Source organism: Ambystoma mexicanum, chromosome 12, assembly GCF_040938575.1.
Source record: "Ambystoma mexicanum isolate Mex_15411 chromosome 12, UKY_AmexF1_1, whole genome shotgun sequence".
In the NCBI taxonomy this organism is placed as follows: Eukaryota; Metazoa; Chordata; class Amphibia; order Caudata; family Ambystomatidae; genus Ambystoma; species Ambystoma mexicanum.
In genome coordinates, this window is record NC_090936.1 from 1,133,092,986 (window position 1) to 1,133,116,310 (window position 23,325).

Consider the following 23,325-nt stretch of genomic DNA (forward strand, 5'->3'; position numbering starts at 1 on the left):
GATTCCTCCAGACAGACTCTTACTGGCATCCTCTTTGTTGTTCCCTTTCCAGACCTATGGACCCCTCAAATGGTCTCTGCTCTCTCTCCTTTTTCATCCTCTCCCATTAATGGTGGCACATGCTGAGAGGTCCTCTTGGCCAACTTCCACTCCTCCAAGACCATCATTAATGTCTATATGAATGGCCCTGACTTGCTCCAGGGCCCTCAGCCAAATCTCCTCCTTTTCAATAGGCGTCCCCCACGTCTTATCAACTTTATTCCTTCTCCTGCTAATCCTATCAGCTCCTCTGATGCTCCTCGGCCACCTCGTTCCACTTCCACCTCTCTTTAACGCTCTTCATTCTCTCTGGCTACTTTTCCTTCTCCTTCTACCACCACCGCCCACTCTTGGGCTACTCTACCACCTCTGCAGAGCGTACCTCAAGCTTGTACCCCTCTATGGAATTCTTTCAATTGTGGCAACCTGCTCCACGTCACTACTCTCAACTCTCACTCTGTTGTCAAACACTGCTCTGGCATCTGCCACCTCCTTGAAGAACTTGGCCTGGATGTCCTTGCTCTCAATGAGACATGTTTGACAGCCAGCTCTATCACAGGTTTTGACACTCTCCTCCTTGATGGCTACAATATCCTCTCCAAACCCAGAACCAACCTTCCCGGAGGTAGAGTAGCTCTGATCTTTCTGGAGTGGGTCCCTGCTTCTGTCATTCCTACGCAGGTCTACTCCTCCTTTGAATGCCTGGTCTGCATGCTCTCTATCTCTCCTGGCCTCTCTCTGACTGTGGCCACCATCTACAGGCCACCATCTATGGGCCACCTGTCGACCTCTTCCTCTCAGAGTGGACTGACCTCTCCTCTTCTCTCCTTGCCTCTACCTCTCAATTTCTCCTTCTCTGAGACCTCAACATCCATCTGGATGCTTCTAAACCCTCCTTGGGGCCCTTCCACAACCTCTGCGACTCTCTCTCTCTCTTTCCATTCTTCCCTCTCGTCCGACACACTCTGCTGGACACACCTTGGATGCTATCATCTCCTCAGACATCCCTCTCTCAAACCCTCTCAAACCCTCTCACCACTCCTCTCTTGCTTTCTGCTCTCCTCTCACCTGAAGCTCTCTGTCCTACAGGCAAAGCCGACCCCAGCACTGCCTCCTACCTTCTCTGTCATTCGGCCCATGCAACAGGTGTCAGTTGAGGCCTTTGCCTGTACTTTCTCTGCTCCTCCTATGCCTGTGGCTGACTCACACCCCGACACAGCCCTCTATAACCTGCATCTTTCTATCTCCAACAATCTGGATGTCCTTGCCCCTGTCAGGAGAATCCATCTGAAGCCTACCTCCAAGCGCAACTCTCGGTATGACTCCAATCTCTCAATCCTGAAACACACATGTAGGTTGGTAGAAAGGAAGTAGAGGGAATCGGATGCATCCTCTGACAACTGACCTGCTGCCTGCTCCAAATGCAATATAGACTCTCTGTCCTGACCAAGAAGAGAATCCACATCCAAGCCTGCATCTCCGCGGCCTCTAACGACACGGCCAAACTCTTTAAAATCTGCAAGGAGCTGGTCAATCCCTCTGCAGTCTCCACCTCTACTGTTCAAACCCAGACCCTCTGCACGGCTCTAGCCTCTCACCTCACCAATAAAACTCAGGACATCCTGTCCTCTCTCTCCTCTTCCTCTCAATCTCCGATCTATGTAAGTGTCATCCAAGCAGGTGCTCACCTGCTCCTGGAGAACCATCAAGGACCACATTGACACCCTCACTACAGCCTTGGTCAATTTCTGCAATCACTCTTTTGCCACTGGAACTTTCCTCTCTCCCCTCAAGCACTCCCTTGTGCACCCCCTCCTGAAAAAGCCTTCTGGCGATCCTTCCTGTCTTGCAACTACCACCCAATCTCTATCACTCTCTTCCTGGGCAAGCTCCTGGAAAAGCTGGCCATCTCCCAGTTTAGTCTCTGCACTGAATCTGTTGGTTGTCTCCATGACCATCAGTCTGGCTTCAGAGCAGCCATAGGCACAGAAGCTGCTCTCCTGAACACATGTGAAGATCTGCTCACTAATATCGATTCTAGCCTTCCTTCTGTCCTCTACCTCCTTGATCTTTCCTCTGCTTTTGACACGGTCAATCATGCCATCCTGATCAATCATCTCCGTTAGAACATGGGCATCATGGATCAGCCCCTGGCTTAGTTGACCTCCTTCCTCCTGGACCAATCCTCCCAGGTCCAACTTGGATCCTTTCTCTCTGCCACCCTACTCTCTACATGTGGTGTTCCCCAGGACTCTAACCTCTCACACTGGCTCTTCAATGTCTTCTTGAACCCTTTGGATGACCTTATCTCTACCTTCTCCTCTAACTTTCAGTGTTATGTAAATGACACACAGCTCTGCTTCAGGCTACCCTCAGCCTCCTCTCCTCTCTCGCTCATTCCTGACTGTCTATCCGCGATTCAGGAGTGGTGCATCTCCAATGATCTCTGCCTTAATGCCAGTAAGAATAAGATCCTTCTCATTGGGACCCCTGCTCCCGCTTTCCCTCTCTCACTCTGGCCGCCCTCCTTGGGCCCTCTTCATTCACCTACCTGTGAGGCTAAAAACCTTGATGTCATCTTCAACACCACTCTCTTCTCTCTTCACATCACAGACTTTGCCAAAAAAGCCCACTACCAGCTGCACCTCCTCATAGGTATTCTTCCATTCCTCACTTTTCCCCAGAAGCTCACTGCCTCCAGAGCCCAGGTTCTCTGTAGGCTGTACTACTGAAACAGCCATTTTCTCAATCTGCCTTCCTCTACTCTCCGCCCTCCGCAACTGATCCAGAACAGGACTGTGAGACTTGTCCTTGGCCTCAAGCCCAGGGACCGTATATCTCCAGCCCTGGAATCTTTCCACTGGCTCCCAGTGGCTGTAAGGATCAAGTTCAAGATCTTCTGCATCGTCCACAAGGCTTTCTGGGGCCGGGGCCCACACTGCATCCAACTCTCTCTTCCTAAACACCTTTCTCAAGCCCTTTGCTCAGCCACCTCCAACTCTCTGAGGGTCAGATGCTTCACCAGGCAGAGAGGGGGGTAGATCTCTTTCCTCTGCAGGTGCCTCCCTCTGGAATGGCCTCTCTGCCCCTCTCAAACTTGAGCCGGACCACCTGAAGTTCCGGAAGCAGCTCAAGACCTAGCTTTTCGCATCTGTTTTCTCTCTCTCTCCCCTGCTGACCAACCTGTATGCTGCGCTGACTGGTTGCCTGGCTAACCTCAGAGTCTCAATGGAACCATGCTCCCCCTTGATCAGTAGCCCCGACACTGCCTCCAGGCCTACCATGCGCTTAGGGGCTGTATCTGGAACACTACAGTCCCCTGCCTCCTTGCACTTACCCTGAGACGTGTTGCCCTGGCTGTATGCACTTACTCAGAGCATTGTTGCCCTGATTACACTTCCCCCTTCCCTCCCCCGGGCACTTCCCCTATTCCCCCACCCCCCTGCTCTTTTGCATATTGCACCTTCACGATCTGAATGACACAAGGCCCAGTAAGAGCGTTTGTTTTGTCCTTCCTTTGTCTTCCCTCCCTTGTCTTGTCGCACCTAGAAACACTTGTGTACCGGCACGTTATAAACGACTTATATCATGTCCTCAGTTAAATGTGCCAATATTTTCCTTCCAGCTTTTCCATATATATTTGTGGCTTAGGGGAGGAAGTAGAACGCCTTTGCACAGTGTGTTTTCTTGGCCGTGGTTTTCTACATGCCTTGGCTCACCATGGCAAAGTGGAAGGCTCAAAGTGTGGCCATAAGCAGTTTGAGCTCAAGGTTAGGGTTTTGGTAACCATGACAAATGAGGAAACTTAGAAATGTGAGAATTTATTTTCCTCACTTTTCAGGGAGCTTTTGCAAATTTGGAAAATTTGGATTTCTGACATACAACCCCTCGCAAATGTTGTTGAGGGCCTAGGCAAGTAAGTGCAAGGGCATTGCCCCATGTGTTTTTCTCAGGCATGGCTTCTATATGCCGAGGCTCACCATGCAGTAAATTATTTCCAGACATATCCCACTTTGCATAGAGAACACCTCCTCTCCAGCTATCTCTCCGCTTGGCGCTGTGCCCCATAGACTACAGTGGAGTCCCACAATACAATTGGTCCCATTGTATTTACCCCTCGCCCTCATCCCAACTATCTACCCCACTTTACTTCTCCCTCCCACTACTGAATGTTCTATCATACTCCTCCTTTGCCTCTCTGATAGGCAAAGCGCTTTGAAGCCATGAAGTTTGGCAGGAGGCACTTATACAAATGCAAGATAACATAATATAACAGTATCACTAAGAAAACTGATTGCAGAATGTCACTTTCAACATAAATATTTGGAGCTTCTGTCGTGGCTCTTAGGAGTTTCCCGGCACCCTCATCGGCCCCTGCATTTGTTGGATTAACTGGTGTGCCTTTTAAAACCAGCATGTTTCAACTTCTTCTTTGGCCCATTCTCTTGGTGTCCAGAGCCTTAGCTCTAAGGATAGTTAATGGTTGGATGTCCTTGGGAGATGCCATATGTCCCGTGACCACCATGACTAGCATGTCTGTTATGTTTATGGGTAGTGCTTAGAATTGTTTAGCAGCTGGGGCATTTGTTGGCACATACCCATAAGCACTGGTTTGACTTCCCTCAGAGTTCAGTGAATCAAAATATTTTCAGGCATGGACTTAAGGTATTGGTTTCTAATAGAGGAATGTGATTTAGGCAAAACATCCCAAGGCCAGTAGGAGAATCTAAAGTGTGTCTACAAGGTCCATTTGGGAAAGGGAGGCATCCGTTTCCTACCCATGGCGTCACAGGGAGGGTGGCACAGGGAAGACGAATCTGTGTTCTTTCCCGTGACGGAAATGTTCGAGGGAGAAATTACCAAAGATTATTTGCTCGAAATAATCTTTGGTCATTTCTCCCCTGAACATTCCCGATGTGCCCACCCCCTACCCAAAACCCCACCCACACCCCTACCCCCACCCCAACACACCCCCAACACCTTAGTTACCTTGCCTTCCGTCTCGCTGGACCCTGAGACGCCTGTTCCCTTTCACTTCCGTGATCGGGAACTGGTGTCGCAGGGTCCTTTTCTCTTTTTTTGTCGTGCAACTGTGGGTTTGTCTCCGGCAACCCCCGCTCACTATACTGCATAGTATGGTGAGCGGGGTGTTGCGGGGGACAGCCCTATAGCACCCGCAGCCTTTTTTATATTTTTTATTTTTGTCGGGCAGCTGCAAGCCTTTGTTTGTTTTTTTTTTTTTTTTTTTTACCTACCCCACCAAAACATACATACCACAAAAGGTTCGAACTTTTGGTGTTCGAATTTTTGGTAGTACGCATTTTAGGTCTTTTGGTGGGGTAGGTAAATTGGGCTTGGTCATTTCGACCGAATCCGAGAAGACTGCTGACACATCGAGCCTTGCCACCAGCTGATTGGCTGTCTCCTGGTATAGCCTTAAAGGTATCATAGCCTGGCTTTCTGAGAGAGGTTGCCAAAGTGGGATGGAGGGATGCAAGAACGAGGGACTTTTCTGATGGTCCCCGGTGGCGGGAGGCCAGGAGGGTGGTGGCACTGTCCCTATTCTAAACTGTCTTGCTTTGGGTTTGGCCTTGAATCCTCGTTGCGAGGTGAATGTCTGCGCTTAACAAGTACTGTACCATACCATAACATGGGAGCAGGCATCAGAGCTCCTCCACCAGAAGACAAGGTTGTGCATACCATCTCTTTATTGCTAGCCACTGGGAGAGTATTTTTTAAGTGAGGAGATCATAAAAGGGTTGAATACCATGAAGCCAGCATTGAGGTGAGAATCCACGGGAATGCCAGCTGCTTTCATTTGTATTATTATTTTAATTGTATTTATTTATTAGTTGGTGCTTATAGAGTGCTTTTATCCAAAGTGCTTTGCAAAAATATAATCACAGTACATAAAGTGAGTAAATGAAAGAAAACAAACACTAGCAAGATCTAAATTCACATGATGGTTCCAGAGAAGAGCAAGCAGGGATATCAAAGGTGAAAAGATGTCAGCTCCCCGGTGCAAGCAGTAGGAAGGAATGAAAACGTCACGACGCAAAACAGAAATGGTGATGCAGAATGAAGGTTTCTAGAGGGATGACATGTAAGGATTGAAGAACAAAGGTAGGAAGGTGACAGAGCAGGAATACATGTAGACAAGACAAAGAAACTGATATTCGAAACGTCGCATTATAGGCAACCAGTGGAGGTGAGCAAGGTAAGAAGTGACTTGGGCAGAAAGGTAGAGGCAAAAAAGATTCCTAACTGCGGAATGTGTAATGCCACAGAAAGGAAGAGGGGCCTGCTTTGGAAGCCCAACATGAAGCGAGCAACAGTAACGAAGACAAGATAAGACCAAAGGTTCACTAGAGGAGAAAGTAAGCGGAAGACATATTTTCCTAACATTAAAAAGATGAAAATGAAAAGATTTAACCACAGTTGAAAATTGAGCCTGAAGAAAAAAGAAAGAATCCAAAATAGCACCCAGATTACGAGCCTGATGGGAAATAGAAAGCTGAAGGAGGGGGAATCGTAGGAGATGTGCCAAAAAAGAAGGGTTTCAGTTTTTTAGAATTAAGACGGAGAACCCGAGACCATTCGAGATTTAAGAGCAGATAAACACTCAGAAAGGTGCTGATGAATACAGTCATTAAAGGACGGGAAGGAGAGTAAGAACTGTCTGTCATCGGCATAAAGGTGAGATATGAGGGAAGCTAAAGATGAGGTATAGAGAGTGAAGAGCAGTGGGCCGAGAACTGATCGCTGAGGAAGCCCATTAGGGGAGGGATAGGAATTGGAAGAGGAAGCCTTCAAAGACACAGTAGAAGAACAATTAGAGAGATCGGAAGAAACCCAACCAGAAGCGTTGCTAGGGGGTGGGGGGGACATAGGGGGCTATAGCCGACAATCCCGATATGAGTGTAGCCCCGGATCTTTTCCAGACCTAGCAACAAACCTAAAACCAACTGAGAACAAGGCCAGACCGACCTAAAGAAGAATGAGTAGAAATCAGAGTGCGGTGGTCAACCGTGTTGAACGTGTCGAATGCTACACTTAGGTCAAACAGAATGAGGGGCAAAAGACAGCTTAAGATGATGAACGTGACCAATAGAGTTAAACACGGATGGACGTGCAGTTTCAGTCAAGAAACCAGAATGAAAGCCAGATTAGTGAATGGGAAGCAAATTGTGAGTTTAAGCAAGCCTCTCTAAAAGTTTAGGCCTGTCGGGTAGGAGGGAAATAGGGAGAAAATTAGCAGCATCAGAGTGGTCTAAAGTAGATTTATTTTTATTATTATTCATTTAAAGTGCAAATTGGTTAATTAAAATCTTATACACTAAAACCAAACATCATGCACATTACTTTAAGGCAATACAATTACAATGATTTCTCAACAATTCAAAAGATAAAAAAAGAGAAAATGTATTCATTTATGCATTTACTATATAATCCCTTTACCCGCAATTTCATTTCAATTAAAACAATTTTTAGATTGATTTAACAAAGGAATAGCAGTGGCAGTTTTCAGAGTAGAGGGGAAAAGAACCCAAGGATAAAATAAGGTTGAATAGAGACACACGAAAAGGAGCCAGTGCAGGAAAGATAGATGTAATCAAGGAAGCTCTTAAAGGTTCAGAAGGGGCAGCAGTGTGATGGGTTCGAGAAATTAAAAGAATAGCATCATCCTTAGAAATGGGGGCAATGGAGGAAAAGGAACCAGAGGAAATAGGAGGGCTGTCAGTGGAAAGATCCATAGATCCAGGATCAGCACAAACAGTATTAATTAGTCAAAGCCTGATAAGATAGAAACGAATTTAACAAAATCATCAGCAGGGAGATTAAAAATGGCAGAAGGGTCCGAAGGAGATGGGGCATGGGTTTCATAAAGAGTAGAACAAAAGCAATTTGGGAGAATTAGCTTGTGACTGACTAAGAGATTGAAAGTAGTTTGTGTTATCTTGTTTTAGAGCAGACAAGAGCTGAGCGAAGAAGAAGAAAGTTGATAGTTATGGCAGGCTATTCTCCCAAAAGGGCTATGCTTGTGCAGAATGAAAGGAGGGGTGTAGGGCACGACTACTGGGGGTAAAGTTAGGATGGGGAGTGTCCGTCTGGGGAGTTCAACTCATGACTCAAACCCGAAAGGGTCAACCAGTGCTTGTGTTCAAGAGTGGAACACAGACAAAGCCACCCCTAAAAGACAACTTAAAGGGATACAGGATGAAGGTAGAGCGGATGAAGCAGTGGGCATTAGCAAGTACCCCCCTTGTGGCAATGCAAGAAAAAGAATGTCAGTCAAAATGAATAAGGGCTGGTTGGACAGTAGGTATTATCCACTTTTGCCAAATGACATTTTGCAAAATTCTTTTTGTTGCATATTTTACCACTTTTTTGCTGCAAAACTATAGATGTTAAGTTTAGACAACATATATAGAAGGGTGGGGTGAGGGGAGAAAAAAGATCAGGGGCTGAATACCCACTTTTTGTAGTAAAAGAAAGTGGTAACATCGGCAAAGAGGATGCAGACAGTGCATCCCTGGACACATAGCGGTTCATAGAACAGAATGGAATGGAGTTCAGGTGGGCAGAGTGGTGGAAGTGGTGACTGGAGCACCTTCACCAAACAAGGAAGGAACCAGGAACGGTGTGGAAGATGCCCAAAAAACATGGGGTGCAGGTGGATAAGGAGCAGACGAGGAAAGTAGGAAAAGATGTGCGCGTTAGGAAGATAAGATGGAGGGAACAAAGAATGGAAATTCTAGGGGAGGACAGGATGGTTTTAGGGGTAAAGGGTAGGAGGAAAAGGGTGTTTCAGGGGTGCCTGGCAATGTTGGTAGGCTAGGTGAAAAATAAAGAGATTGAAGAGGGTCCTGAGGCTGCCATACATGGGAACAGAACCCCCATTGGGAGCACATTTGTACACAGCCACACCTGATATGAGTCTCAGATGATTATGGAGATTTTCTGTTACTCCCTAGGGAGATGAACGCTTGCTACGTCTCTAAATAAGAGAAGAGGACATTAGCACAGAGATCAAAGGTACTTGCAATCACTGAGAACCAGGCATCAGCATTTCTCATAAAAGCTACCATTTATTGTCACTTTCTCATGATCGGAATATGGTGTAAATGATATATGTGAATGTGATAAAGAAGACACAAGTGAAAATAGGGTTTGCTTGGCTCCAGTATAAAGAGGACATTCTGTCAAGAAGTAGGCATGACCAGTAAGCAGCTTGGGGGAGCTGGACTCTGAGCTGTGGTTGCAACGCATGGCACGGATGCAGCCTGCAACTGGACTACACTCAGTAAGTGGCATGCTGGCTGCTCACATGTATTTTCAGACACATTTCACCCAACATGGGATGAAAGATGTTAATTAATACCACAGTGGAGGAGTACACTGGGCTTTAAACATGCTCGGGTTTTAAGCATCAAAACCTATTATGTATGTAGGTTTGAGCGCACATGTAAAACATCTGGAGAGTAGCATACACTTGTCTAGAGTTTTGGACAAGGGAGAAACAGTAGGGGGTTGCCAGGAAAGGCCTGCTACGCTGGTTGAGCAGGACATAGTGTGAGTCCCTGGTTTACTATACAGAAAGGAAGTGGGTGCTAATTCCAGAAGAAGGGTTTCGGAGGAGGTTTTAGATCACATAAGTTGAACAAATGAAAGGAAGGAAGGAAGGGAGGATAGCTCAGGGGCAACGTGTTGGCCTTGAAAGCAAGACGATCCCCGGGTCACATTATAAATAACCCATCATATCATATCAGGGCTCTGAACGTATAGTTACCACACAAGTGGGTATGGTGGCCAGAAAATTATGGAAAGAGTTGCAGCAAGGTAGGATGGTTTGGGTATTTATGGAAATGCCGTGACAAGACCTGATGATTTCCCCACTGGGCAGAGTGCCCATGAAAGCAAAAGTGGCATTCCAGTTGACACCACATCTGTCTTGGTCAGACGGATGAGCTTGTGAATGTTTACATACCTTCAGAGTAGAGCTCAGTTACATAAACCAATGGATTTGGTGAGGATCTATGTGAGATGCCAGGAATATAAACATGTGAATTAAAGTCTGCTGCTCGTACATTAAATTTGGTAAGCACCTTTATATGGACCTATCAATGTCAATACAGTGTTCGGTGGCATGTGTGGCCTTGCCGTTCAAAACCTTTCTAGAATTGGGCTTTACCGGGTGGTTGGGATTGTATCAGGTTCTCCATGAGGACTTCTTGCCAATGGGTAGGAAGTAGAAGCAGGGGGAATCGTCTCAGTCATGTCAGGATTCTCAGGTGCTGGCTGAGGACCTGGGTCTTCCTCTGGCATCTGAAATAACAAAAGGGCGATCAGTGATGTTGACTTTTCTGGAGATCAAATTGCATTCAGTGGCCATGGAATCCCGCTTTCCTGCGGATAATTGGAAAAACAGTGAGAAATGCTCTGTTACGGATTATTAGAATGGCCACTCTCAACTCAGGGAAATCCTTCTCCCCTTGAGCGATGTGGCAGACACGCACCCTACCAATGAGCTAGGAACCAGGCCTGTGTATATTCAGAATACATATTTATTTAAGTTTGGACAAAGAATAACAAGACAATCACAACTCAGCCACCAATGCCGTTGCTCGACACAATATCACAAATTGCAATTGTCTCCACCAATTTACTAGCATATAGCTTTTTGTTACCACAACACACAGATAGAACTTCGAGATTTGCAGTCTGAATTAAATTCAGGTTTTGTGGTAAAGGAAACAATATAAAACATTCACAATATAATACAAGATAAACCAGATGGCTTAATTTGAAAAACATATTTTTCTCCCAGCAACCCCCACATTAGAGGTCAATTAAATATGACCCCTTTGATTTAAAGGTAGGGGGCAGGGAGTGCGAGCACAACGGAACAATTGTTTTGGCTACTTACTAGAAATGCAATATTAGGGAAAGGAATATAGTGGTAAAATTCATCTTTGCAACACACATGAAATGAAAGGCAGGGCTTTGTGATTTGGGTCAGATAAAAATGGGACCAAAGGGAAAATGTCGTTTTGTAACACACATACAGCTGAGATGCAATGCTTTGTAATTTTGATTTGGGATACAATGGAATAAATGGGAAATTTGCTTCACATATTGCTTTGCAATACACATACAAATGAGATGTAAGGCTTTGTAATTCTGACATTGGAATCACTGGGAATAAATGGGAAGTTTTGTATTGTAACTTTCAATACTGCATCAGGGCCTGTTATTCACAATATCATATTTCTATTCTGCTACATTAGAATAGAGGTCCATTCACTAGTACTATGATGCACACAGATAGGCCACAGTTGCATAAGAAACCAGTGTTCATTTATGCAAAAACTAATTTGGCCTTTCCTTATAAATGTTGTCATTTGTATGTGCTGAAATTGGGTCTCTTTATTCCGGAAACGCAGTCTGTCATTTGATTTTACTTTCCCAATGTAAGGCATCATTCCTCCTTTTTAGCTTCCAGTTGCACAGTATTACGAATGTATCTTTTCTTTCCATGTGCATTGTTACAGTTTTGAATCTGTCAAAGTGGGCATTTACACAAAGTCAGCATCTGCCCCATGTCTTTTTGAACCCATTTGTCGCAGTTAACAATATTCCATTTCTAAGTTGGCCTTTGTTCTGCTGAGTGCCTGTATATTGTAACAAAATGGAGGGAGGCCCATTCTCACTCATTCACTAGGCCTCATATTGAAATCACTCTTTTGTACTAGCTTTTATATTTCAGTGGAACTCCACATAGAGCCAGCTTCACTCTCACAATGGGGCCTAGCATGGCCTCTCCATCTCTGTCGCTCTGTGGCTGTCTTTTTATCCCACAATGCGCAGCTTCAATCATCAAAGGCTGTGCCGAGACACTCATTTCCCTCTTCACAGCCACCAGTGCATCCTTCTCCACCAACTCTGTGCCAACTTCCTTGAAGGAAGCATGGGTCCTACCGCTCCTTGAGAAACCCTCCCTTGACCCATCCACCCCAACAAACTATCACCCTATTACCACGATTAACTACCTCCTGAAGATACTGATTGTGTTGCCTACCTCCAGGTCCAACATATCTTGAGGAAAACAACATCTTGGGCACTCTCCAATCAGGATTCCACCCCAAACACGGAACCAAAAATGCCCTACTAGATTTGAAAATACAAATCGATGCAATCAAAGACACTGGCAAACCTGACCTCCTGAAGATGCAAGACCTCTCTGCAGCATGCAATTTAGTAGAACAGCAAATCCTCTGCTCTCAACTTGCCTCAACAGCAAACTTCTCTCTGTCAGCCACCAATTGAGTGAGGTCCTTCATAGCTGACAGATCCTCTTGTGTCTTCATCAACAAATTCTCCGCTGAACCCACTCCTGTCACTTGCGGAGTCCCCCAACTCTCCTGCCTCTCCCCCACCCTCTAAAACATTTACACAAAACCTCTCTTCAACTACCTTGACCAACTAGGCATTTCATACACAAACTATGCTGACGACACGCAGCTCCTTATCCCCCTCTCTGGATCATATGCCCAGGACTCTGCAATGATAAACTCTGCTTACGAGGTAATACAAAATTGGATAGCTTCCCACCTACTTAATGACAACAAAACTTAAATTCTCCTCATAGGCTCAAACTTCACACTTCGCAACATTGATCCAGTTTACAAGGAATTCTTCATCGATGGTAACCGCATCACCACCTCTGTCGCTGCCAAAACTCTTGGGGTCTAGCTGTATGCCAACCTCAATCTCTCACGTCAAGTGAACAGGATCGCCTCAGGGACGGCTTACACAGCCAAACTGCTTGATGCCAGCAGGCCCTTCCTCCCCACTCCCAGCCATCTAACAATAGCAAGAGCTATAACTGGAGCTAAAGTCGAGTATTGTAACGACTTATTCACCGGTACCTCTGAACCGCAACCTGAACAACTCCAGACGGTCCAGAATAATGAACTCCGAGTGGCCATTGGCCTCTCCAAATTTGACCATATCTCAGAAGTAAGGAGAGCTGCACACTGGTTGCCCATCCGGGAAAGTATTAAATTCAAAACATTGTCCCTGGTCCACCGATGTCTCTCCAACACTGCCCAGACCTACATCTCACGATGCATAGAGAAATACGTCCCAGCCCATCCTTTAAGATCATCAAACTCACACCTCCTGAAGACCCCCAACTTCAACCGCCTCTCAGTAGAGGGCAAGAGCTTCCTGGTCATGGCTGCCAAACTCTGGAACAATCTTCCACTAGCATTCAGAAAAGAACAGGCCTGCTGGACCTTCCGCAGAAACTTAAAGATGTGGCTGTTCAACTCACTGGGCCTCATTAGGACCCTGGCGGAGAGGGTTTTACGCCAGCGTAGTGCATGGCGTACCTCTCCGCCATACTACGAGTTCCCGTAGCGCCATGGCGGCCTTTTCCGGCTGGTTTTACCAGGCGGAGAAAACCATGGCGCTACGGGACCTCGTTGTTAATTACGCCACCGTATTTTACGGTGGCGTAATTAACTCCTTCCCCACTCCCATTATACCCTATGGGGCAAAAATGGGAATGGGGAAGGGCAGAATGGGGATTGGGGATTTACCGCCCCGCCAAGGTCGGAATGGGGCGGTAAATCCGCCAACCCCCATGGCGCTATCGGCGGCTTTCCGCCATGCTTCGCGGTGCATTTAGCACCGCGAAATCCGCCTGGGTCGTAATGAGGCCCACTGTATTGCTCCTTAGACTATTGCATCCCCACACTGCTTCTCCCCACCCCTTTCCCTTCCTCTCTTTTTCCTAATGTAACATTGTACCTTTGTACCTCTTTTTCCTAATGTAACATGTAACTTTGTACCCTAATGTAACTAGCACCTAGATACCCGAGGGTTTTGTGCATTGCAACAAATGCAAAAATAAATAAATAAATAAGGAAGGAAGAAGAAGGATCCAAAAAACTGAGAGGTTCACAGATTCTGAGCCAACATGTAAACTGGTAGTTTCCAGCGGGCATTCTGTAACCCCAATGGCTCTTCCAGGTGATGAGAAAGCACAGCATTGGGTATAGCTTATCTCCAATATAAGGGAAGACCTGGCAGTGTGGAGTACATTCTTGGATGTCACACTAGAGTGTCACTTCCAGCAGACACAGTGCACCGAAGGGTGGAGATATTCTCCAATGAAATGCTTCTGGATCAATCTCTGGGCCACTCATTGGACCCTCTTTTGTCGCAGAGGTATATGAGCACAAGCAGCTTGTGGGCATCGTTGCACCTCATATTCCAAAGATAAATTACCCACTACAACCCTATGTAAGTGTGACATATACCTGAAAAACCTGTTAACCCCATAGGAATTCTTATGCGCTTGTTAAAGATTTGTTAGCTGTTCACAGCATATTGCAAAGCGATCTAGTAGTCTCTCTCTCTTTCTATATCACTACACTCTCTTTCTCTCTGTTTCTCTCTGTCCACTCTCTGTCCTTCTGTCTCATTGGGATAGAGTTCTGTTGTCAGGTTCACATTTGCTATGGCAAATCCAGTCATTGCTGACAGCAGTGTGACCAGGGGAAAAAACACAGAGATCTGAGAGGGGTCAAATTGGTGAGCTTTGATGGTTAAAAGTAGAATGAGAAGCGGTGTGGGCCAATATGGTAGTTGTACCTTGTCATCACGTGTGTACTCCACAAATGTCGCCAACAAATAGAGGACATATCATTGTTCATTAGAAATCTAAGAGGGACACGGATAGACTATGCCAGCAGTGCCGGGGGTCTGACAGCCCTAATACAGGTCCAGAGGACCAGACTGCAGGGACGACAATTGTGCTTGTTCTTTTTTATTTTTTGTTAATTATTGGTGGGTGTGCAATCAACGGACAGCATACAGAATTTCTGTGCTCATTGGAGAAACAGATAATTTGTTTTAATATGAGCGTGACCTTTGCAAAGAAAGAAGGATATTTTGAAATTGTGTGTCCTCTCTGCAAATAAAGCTATTTAAAAAAGGAAGGGACCTAATTGTACTAACAATGTAGTTGTAAAAAGATCATTCCATTATTCCTACTGATCAAAGCACGTTATGAAAGCCTAGAATAACCATATATATTATGTTCCTAAAGAAGGTCATCATTCCAAGATGGACAGTAATGTACACTCTTCTTGTAATCTTCAGAAATACCCCTATGAGAAAGGGAAAGGGGTCAGATTGAACCAATGACGTTTCCTGGTTGCTTTGCATAAAACCAAAAAGTGTTTTGAGAGGATCGGAATGACCACACAACTTTATATTTGACAAATATGTCTGTGATAAAAGGGTTGCATAGAGCAGATTTACTTTTTCACAACACGCACTCTAACATTTAAGTGGGTAATTCATAGAATTTAGCGCACAAGTGGCACACGCGGCTGGCGCATAAAGTGCGTGTGCGACAGTCTGCGCCAGCCGCGTGCACCAAAACCCATTTTAGCAGACAGCATATTCATGGATTTCAACATCCATAACCAGCCGTGGTGTAGAGCGGCGCAGCGACCCTGCATCAGCGCCAGTAACGCCCCCAACCCCGCCCTGTGTGCCAAAAACATCGCACAAATCCCCTACATGGCGCAAAGGCCAGTGGACCAGCATACAGCTCCCCAACCAGGAAAATACGTGGAAAATTCCCTGCGCACCCCTCGGAATACACGTACCTTGCTCGCTCCAGCGAAAACGCCTGTAAAACTCCCTGCTTACCCCCAGAATACAGGTACCCCGCCCGCACTAGTGAAAATGCCTGTAAAACTCCCAGCGCACCCCTCAGAATACACGAACCCCGCCTGCACTAGCGAAAAAGCGTGTAAAAGTCCACGCGCACCCCCAGAATACACGTACCATGCCCCCGCTAGAAAAAACACATGTAAAAGTCCACACGCACCCCCAGAATACACGTTCCCCCTGCTTGCGCTATCGAAAGCACATGTAAAACTCCCCGCACACCCCTCGTAATACACGTACCCCACCCCCACTAGCAAAAACATGTGTAAAAGTCGACGTGTACCCCCAGAATACACGTACCCCGCCTGCACTAGCGAAAACGTGTGTAAAAGTCCACACGCACCCCCAGAATACACGTACCCCACCCGCGCTATTGAAAATGTATGTAAAAGTCCATGCACACCCCCAGAATACACGTACCCCACTCGCACTATCGAAAACGCATGTAAAACTCCCTGCGCACCCCTCGGAATACACATACCCTGCAGCACTAGCGAAAATGCGTGTAAAACTCCCCGCGCACCCCCAGAATACACGTACCCCGCCCGTGCTAGAGAAAACGTGTGTAAAAGTCCACGCACACCCCCAGAATAAATGTACCCCGCCCGCGCTAGAGAAAACGTGTGTAAAAGTCCACGTGCACCCCTCGGAATACACATACCCCGCCTGCACTAGTGAAAATGCATGTAAAACTCCCAGCGCACCCCTCAGAATACACGAACCCCGCCTGCACTAGCGAAAACACATGTAAAAGTCCACGCGCACCCCCAGAATACACGTACCACGCCCACACTAGAAAAAACACGTGTAAAAGTCCACGCGCACCCCAGAATACACGTTTCCCCTGCTCGCGCTATCTAAAGCACATGTAAAACTCCCCGCACACCCCTTGGAATACACGTACCCCACCCCCACTAGCGAAAACATGTGTAAAATGCCACACGTACGCCCAGAATACACGTACCCCGCCTGCACTAGCGAAAACGTGTGTAAAAGTCTACACGCACCCCCAGAATACACGTACCCCGCCCGCGCTAGAGAAAACGTGTGTAAAAGTCCACGCACACCCCCAGAATAAATGTACCCCGCCCGCGCTAGAGAAAACGTGTGTAAAAGTCCACGTGCACCCCTCGGAATACACATACCCCACCTGCACTAGTGAAAAACGTGTGTAAAAGTCCATGCGCACCCCCAGAATACACGTACCCCACTCGCGCTATCGAAAACGCGTGTAAAAGTCCATGCGCATCCCCGGAATATGCGCAGGCAGCCCATCCACCCTCCCCATGCCTCACAGGCAGCCTACACCACAGGGGACTACCCTACACCCCTGGGCATGCCCCGCGGGCAGCCCACATGGCACCATGCACTCGTGAGCACTGACACATGTCCCCCACCCACCCAGCAGTGAAGGGCACCTGCCAGCAGGCCCCGACTCATGTCTCCCAGCCACCCAAAGCAGTGACGGCACCTGTCATCAGGCCCCGACTCATGTCCCCCTGCACCCCCACCCACCCAGCAGTGGCTGGCACCTGCCAGCAGGCCCTGAATCATGTCCCCCTGCACCTCCACCCACCCAGCAGTGACGGGCACCTGCCAGCAGGCCCCGACTCATGTCCCCCAGCCAAAGCAGTGATGGGCACCTGCCAGCAGACCCTGACTCATGTCCCCCTGCATCAAAAGACCACCCACCCACCCAGCAGTGATGGGCATCTGCCAGCAGGCCCCAACTCATGTCCCCCTGCACACCCACCCACCAACCCAGCAGTGATGGGCACGTGCCAGCAGGCCCTGACTTATGTCCCCCAGCCACCCCACCCACCCAGCAGTGACGGGCACCTGCCAGCAGGCCCTGACTCATGTCTCCCAGCCACCCACCCAGCAGTGATGGGCACCTGCCAGCAGGCCCCGACTCATGTCCCCCTGCACCCCCACGCACCCACCCAGCAGTGATGGGCACCTGCCAGCAGGCCCCAACTCATGTCCCACAGCCAATTCAGTGATGGGCACCTGCCAGCAGGCCCCGACTCATGTCCACCTGCACCAACACCCATGCACCCACCCACCCAGCAGTGATGGGCACCTGCCAGCAGGCCCCGACTCATGTCCCCCTGCACCCCCACCCACCCAGCAGTGCTGGGCACCTGCCAGCAGGCACCAACTCATGTCCCCCAGTCACCCCACCCACCCAGCAGTGACGAGCACCTGCCAGCAGGCCCGACTCATGTCTCCCAGACAACCCAGCAGTGATGGGCACCTGCCAGCAGGCCCGACTCATGTCCGCCTGCACCCCTACCCACCCAGCAGTGACGGGCACCTGCTAGCAGGCCCCGACTCATGTCCCCCTGCACCCCCACCCAAGGACCCACCCAGCAGAGACGGGCACCTGTCAGCAGGCCCCAACTCATGTCCCCAGCACCCCCACCCAGAGTGACGAGCACCTGCCAGCAGGCCCCAACTATTGTTCCCCTACACCCCCACCCACCCAGCAGTGATGGGCACCTGCCAGCAGGCCCCGACACATGGCCCACCAAACCACATGTCCTAACAAAACATACCCATGTCCCTAATGCCATCCCTAATCCCCCTTGCCCTCCAGTACAAGCATGCAACCATCCACAGAACCCACTCCCAAATTACCCATGCCATGACAGTCTTAAATGAACAACCATGCCCATGCAGGAATGCACAATGGAGCCACACAGTGGTAACACATGACTGAGGCAATGTTCATTGAGACATGCACAAAACCAATGATAGAACACTCATGTCCCCCAGCCACCCCACTCACCCAGCAGTGACGGGCTCCTGCCAGCAGGCCCCGACTCATGCCCCCCAGCCACCCACCCAGCAGTGATGGGCACCTGCCAGCAGGCCCCGACTCTTGTCCCCCTGCACTCCCACACACCCACCCAGCAGTGATGGGCACCTGCCAGCAGGCCCAAATTCATGTCCCCCAGCTACCCATCCACTCACCCAGCAGTGATGGGCACCTGCCAGCAGGCCCCGACTCATGTCCCCCTGCACCGCCAAACACCCACCCACCCAACAGTGATGGGCACCTGCCAGCAGGCACCGACTCATGTCCCCCTGCACCCACACCCACCCACCGAGCAGTGATGGGCACCTGCCAGCAGGCCCTGACTCATGTCCCCAAGCCACCCCACCCACCCAGCAGTGACGAGCACCTGCCAGCAGGCCCCCGACTCATGTCCCCTGCACCCTCACCCAGAGTGACGAGCACCTGCCAGCAGGCCCCGACTCATGTTCCCCTACACCCCCACCCACCCAGCAGTGATGGGCACCTGCCAGCAGGCCCCGACACATGGCCCACCAAACCACATGTCCTAACAAAACAGACCCATGTCCCTAATGCCAACCCTAATCCCCCTTGCCCCCCAGTACAAGCATGCAACCATCCACAGAACCCACTCCCAAATTACCCATGCCATGACAGTCTTAAATGAACCACCAATGCACAACGGAGCCACACATTGGCAACACATGACTGGGGCAATGTTCATTGAGACATGCACAAACCCAATGATAGAACACAACACCAATCTTGAAGTAAGAAAAAATGTATTAAAAACATAATGAACTAACATAGAGGAAATGAAACTTGAAAATCAATGTACAATGACAGATATTACCCAAAAAAATGTTAGTCCAATAAAGAAAAAAGAATACGTCATGTTGAATAAAAAAGTGGTCCACTGCCAATGTCAATAAGAAAAACATAATCCAAATAAAAGAAAACCATTGATCCATGGGAATATTGAAAAAGAAAGTATGTACAAGTCTGCAACTATATACAATGGTAGTCCACATGGTCCATGATCCACAAACAAAAGGAAACCTACAAAATAGTTCTATGGAGAAAAAACTATATACACGAAGTAGAGCAATGTCCATGAACTCCAAAAAAAAAGAAAAAACAAAGGAAATCCAACACTAATGAACTATGTACAAAGGCGGCGGGCATGTCCTAGGGCTCACTGTTTGATGTTCCGGGCCAGGGCATCATCGAACTCCTTTTCAACGTCCCGGAGGCGGGCCTCTTCCCTGGCCTCAAGGTCTCGCAGGGATGCAGTCATGGCCTGTTCCAGTTCCCTGCGAGTTGCCTCGAGGCACTCAGCCCACCTCAATGCCCTGCGCATGGAGTTCTCCGCCCTGACCAAAGTGAGCCGTGCCTCCTCTGCCCACCGCTGCTCCGCATCTATCTGCTGGCCCAACTGCTGCCACAAAGAAGACACTCCCAATCCAGGGTCCTCCTGCCCTCCGGCTGATTCTGCCCATGTGATGTTGATGTCCCGAGCCATCATCGCTCTCACCTTGAGCCTGCTGCTGACGTGCATGTGCCCTGCCTGTCGATGCCTGCACGTCCACCTCCTGCTGGGGTCCAGTTGTTGGGGTGGCCACCCCTGCTGGACCTCCGACTCCCGACTGTGGCAGGGATGTGTCCTCCACCAGCCTGGCCGCTGGCTCAGGGCCAGCTCCACAGGCGGCCCAGGTGATTCTTGGGCAGGTAGATGGCACAGAGGATGACTGGCGCATAGGGGGTGCAGTTGTGGAGGGGGTCGGTAGAAGATCCAGCACACGGAGGAACCCAATGCCGGTGACCCATCCTAGTAAGTTGACGTGGTCAATGAGGTATTCAAAATGACGTGCATTCTCCTCACGAGAAGTCCGCACGTCATCCCAAATACCACGTTGACAAAATGCCTCCCCAGCTAGGACAGGCTCAACCCGGTCACGGATTGCCACATCCGCAGGGAGAGGAAGGCCAGTTGTTGTTCGCGCGTCCCCTCCCTGAGAACGGGTCTGGACGAAGGCATCCCTGCTGGTGTGGGATGATGCAGTCACAGGATCGGGGACAGGATTACACACAGGCACCTCCGCGGTGCCCTGTGCTGCCTCCTGTCCATGCCCCTGGACTGCACCACTAGCATCAGCCTTCCACGGCCTCCTCCTCAAACGAAACCCCCACCAACCTGGATGACTCTGTCTACCTCCATAGCCCCCTGTGGGGGCTCAGCTGCCCCTTCTGCTACCGACGAGTCCACCTCCGACCTCCACCTCTTGGACCTTCCCTCGGCAGCTGCGGCCACGGACGCGGCACCAGACTCCCCACTCCGCAAAGAGATGACAACCTGGGAGGGGAGCTGGGCCTTGTTTCTCCAGCTGGTGGTGGGATCCCTGCCGCTGTGCTCCTCAGCACCGTCTCTGCCCTCTTCATCAGTTGACGCTGCAGACAGGGAGAAACAGAACACAGGCATCAGGGCACTGTAGAATGGTCTGATACACACATGTCATTTGCACATGAGTGGCAGTGTGAAGCTTCACACTCCCCAACACACATATCATTTGAACCCACACACATGCGCACATTAACAGGAATATTGCAGCAGGCAGCAGCATCCATACACATACAACATCATGAACATCCAAAGGTTAGCCTGACATCACATGCAACACGGGGAGTGCCGAACACATGCACACAGGCCACCAGACAAACATGCATCTGTACATCTCCATCACCTGTCACAGTGTAATCATCGGCAACTATGTCACATCTGCCAATCGGGTTCTCACATGTCTGTGTCACATGCATCTATGGCGTATCACATTCGCACACATGTCAAACACACACACGCACATGTATGCCGTGCACGCACATGAAGGTGGAAGCAGCATGCATGTGTCACACCACAACCATGCCACAGTACATACACAGAAATGCTAACATGTTAATGTTAATGTTAAAGGATATTTGTACTGTACACTATCACCACCGGAGTGGTCCCCTGGCGCTGTGGCGGCTCTGAAAAAGAAAAGGGAGGGGGGGTGAGTTAGTGGGAATGAGCTGGAAAAGTGCAAGATAGCAGTGATGTGCTGTTGGCAGCCTCAGCCCGGTGGGTCCGTCGGCTGAGCTTGGGGTGTTTCACAGTCGGAAGTCGTCGTGTGCTGTTGTGGAAGTCTATGTGCGGTTTGTTTTGTTGTTGCAGTGTAGTGAAGTTTGTGCGGCTTGCTGCGTTTTAGGCTTGTGGTTGTGTTTGGTTTGAGTTTGAGAGGTGTATGCAGAGGAGTGAAATTGTTAGTGGGTTGGTTATTGATTCATGATTGCACGCTTGGTCCAGGCTTTGCAGGAGAGACGTATAACAATCATTGAATTATATGTCTATCTAGATGCGACGCAGGCTAGGTTGAGGAGTCCATCTAAGTGCGGCATATGCTAACATTTACAATTCTATCTAGATGTGGCGCATGCTAAGCTTAGCAATTCCCTCTAAGTGTGCACCTTCAACAATCACAATTCTATCTAGATGCGACGCAGGCTAGGTTGAGGAGTCCATCTAATGCGGCATATGCTAATATTCACAATTCTATCTAGATGTGGCGCATGCTAAGCTTTGGAATTCCCTGTGTGTGTGCACATGCTAACATTCATAGTTCTATCTAGATGTGGCGCATGCTAAGCTTAGGAATTCCCTCTGTGTGTGCACATAATAACATTCACAATTCAATCTAGATGTGACGCAGGTTAGGTTGAGGAGTCCATCTAAGTGTGGCATTCGTGCATCATGCATTTTAACACATACACCATTGATGTGCATCACACATGACTGGACTCACATGTGGCAGGCTCATGTCCCTGCACATACACAACCATACATGGGCATTTCCAGACATATGTCCAAGCTGCACACTCCTGGCACACCTCAACATGCACTGCGTCCAATCAGTACACATGGACACTTACCGCTTGACTCCAGACGGGTCTGCCTCTCAAGGATCTGGAGGTGGAGCGCTGGGCGTATATGTTCCAGGACCCTCATCTGGTTGTCGGTAAGGTGGACCCGGCACCCCTCTGCATCCGCTGCCTCCAAGAGGCACTGGGCCTTGCTGAGGGTCCTGGACCTGAAGTCCTTCCAGCGCTTCCGGTGTGTGCTATGCCGCGGGCTGCCAACCCCTCCATGTTGATGGCAACCACAATGTCCTTCCAGATCCTCTTCCGTCCTTCATTGTTGGCGCGTGGTTTTCCGAAGAGGGCATCATAATGCACCAGGACTTGCTCCACCAGGATACCAACTTCTGCAGCACTGAAGCTGGTAGCCCTCTGCCTCTCTGGCTGGGGGTTGCCAGTGGTGTCTGATGTTGTTTCCCCTGACATGGTAACCCGCGAGGCAGGTGTGGGTGAGCAACTGGGTCCTGGTGCGGGGCTGTGGAGCGATGGAACTTCAGTCGGGAGTCTTATGTTCCAGCAGGGGTGGTCACAGCAACTGGACCCCTGCAGATGGCTGACGTGCAGGCACCAAATGGCAGGGCAGGTGGCCAGCAGGCAGGCAGGCAGCAGCAGATGGCAGGTGGGAGTCTGCCCGGGGCTCTGGGAGGCAGGAAAATGGCCTCTGGGCAGGAGCGTGGTCTTCCGTGTGTTGTCGCGTGGCCCACTTGATACAGAGTGATTTGGATTTGGCACGTGAAAAAACAACACGTCAGCGTGTAATTCGAGGAAAGGCCCTTAGCGCTAAGCGC

At 49.1% G+C, this 23,325-nt stretch overlaps 1 long non-coding RNA gene across 1 annotated transcript in view; it reads right to left on the reverse strand.

The window, feature by feature from the left end:
* The window catches only part of LOC138514297 (uncharacterized), a 122,758-nt gene that overhangs the window by 46,207 nt on the left and 53,226 nt on the right, over positions 1-23,325 (reverse strand). The window contains exon 2 of the long non-coding RNA XR_011281908.1: positions 10,232-10,365. This is a non-coding gene — a long non-coding RNA (uncharacterized lncRNA). The remainder of the gene's footprint in view (positions 1-10,231; positions 10,366-23,325) is intronic.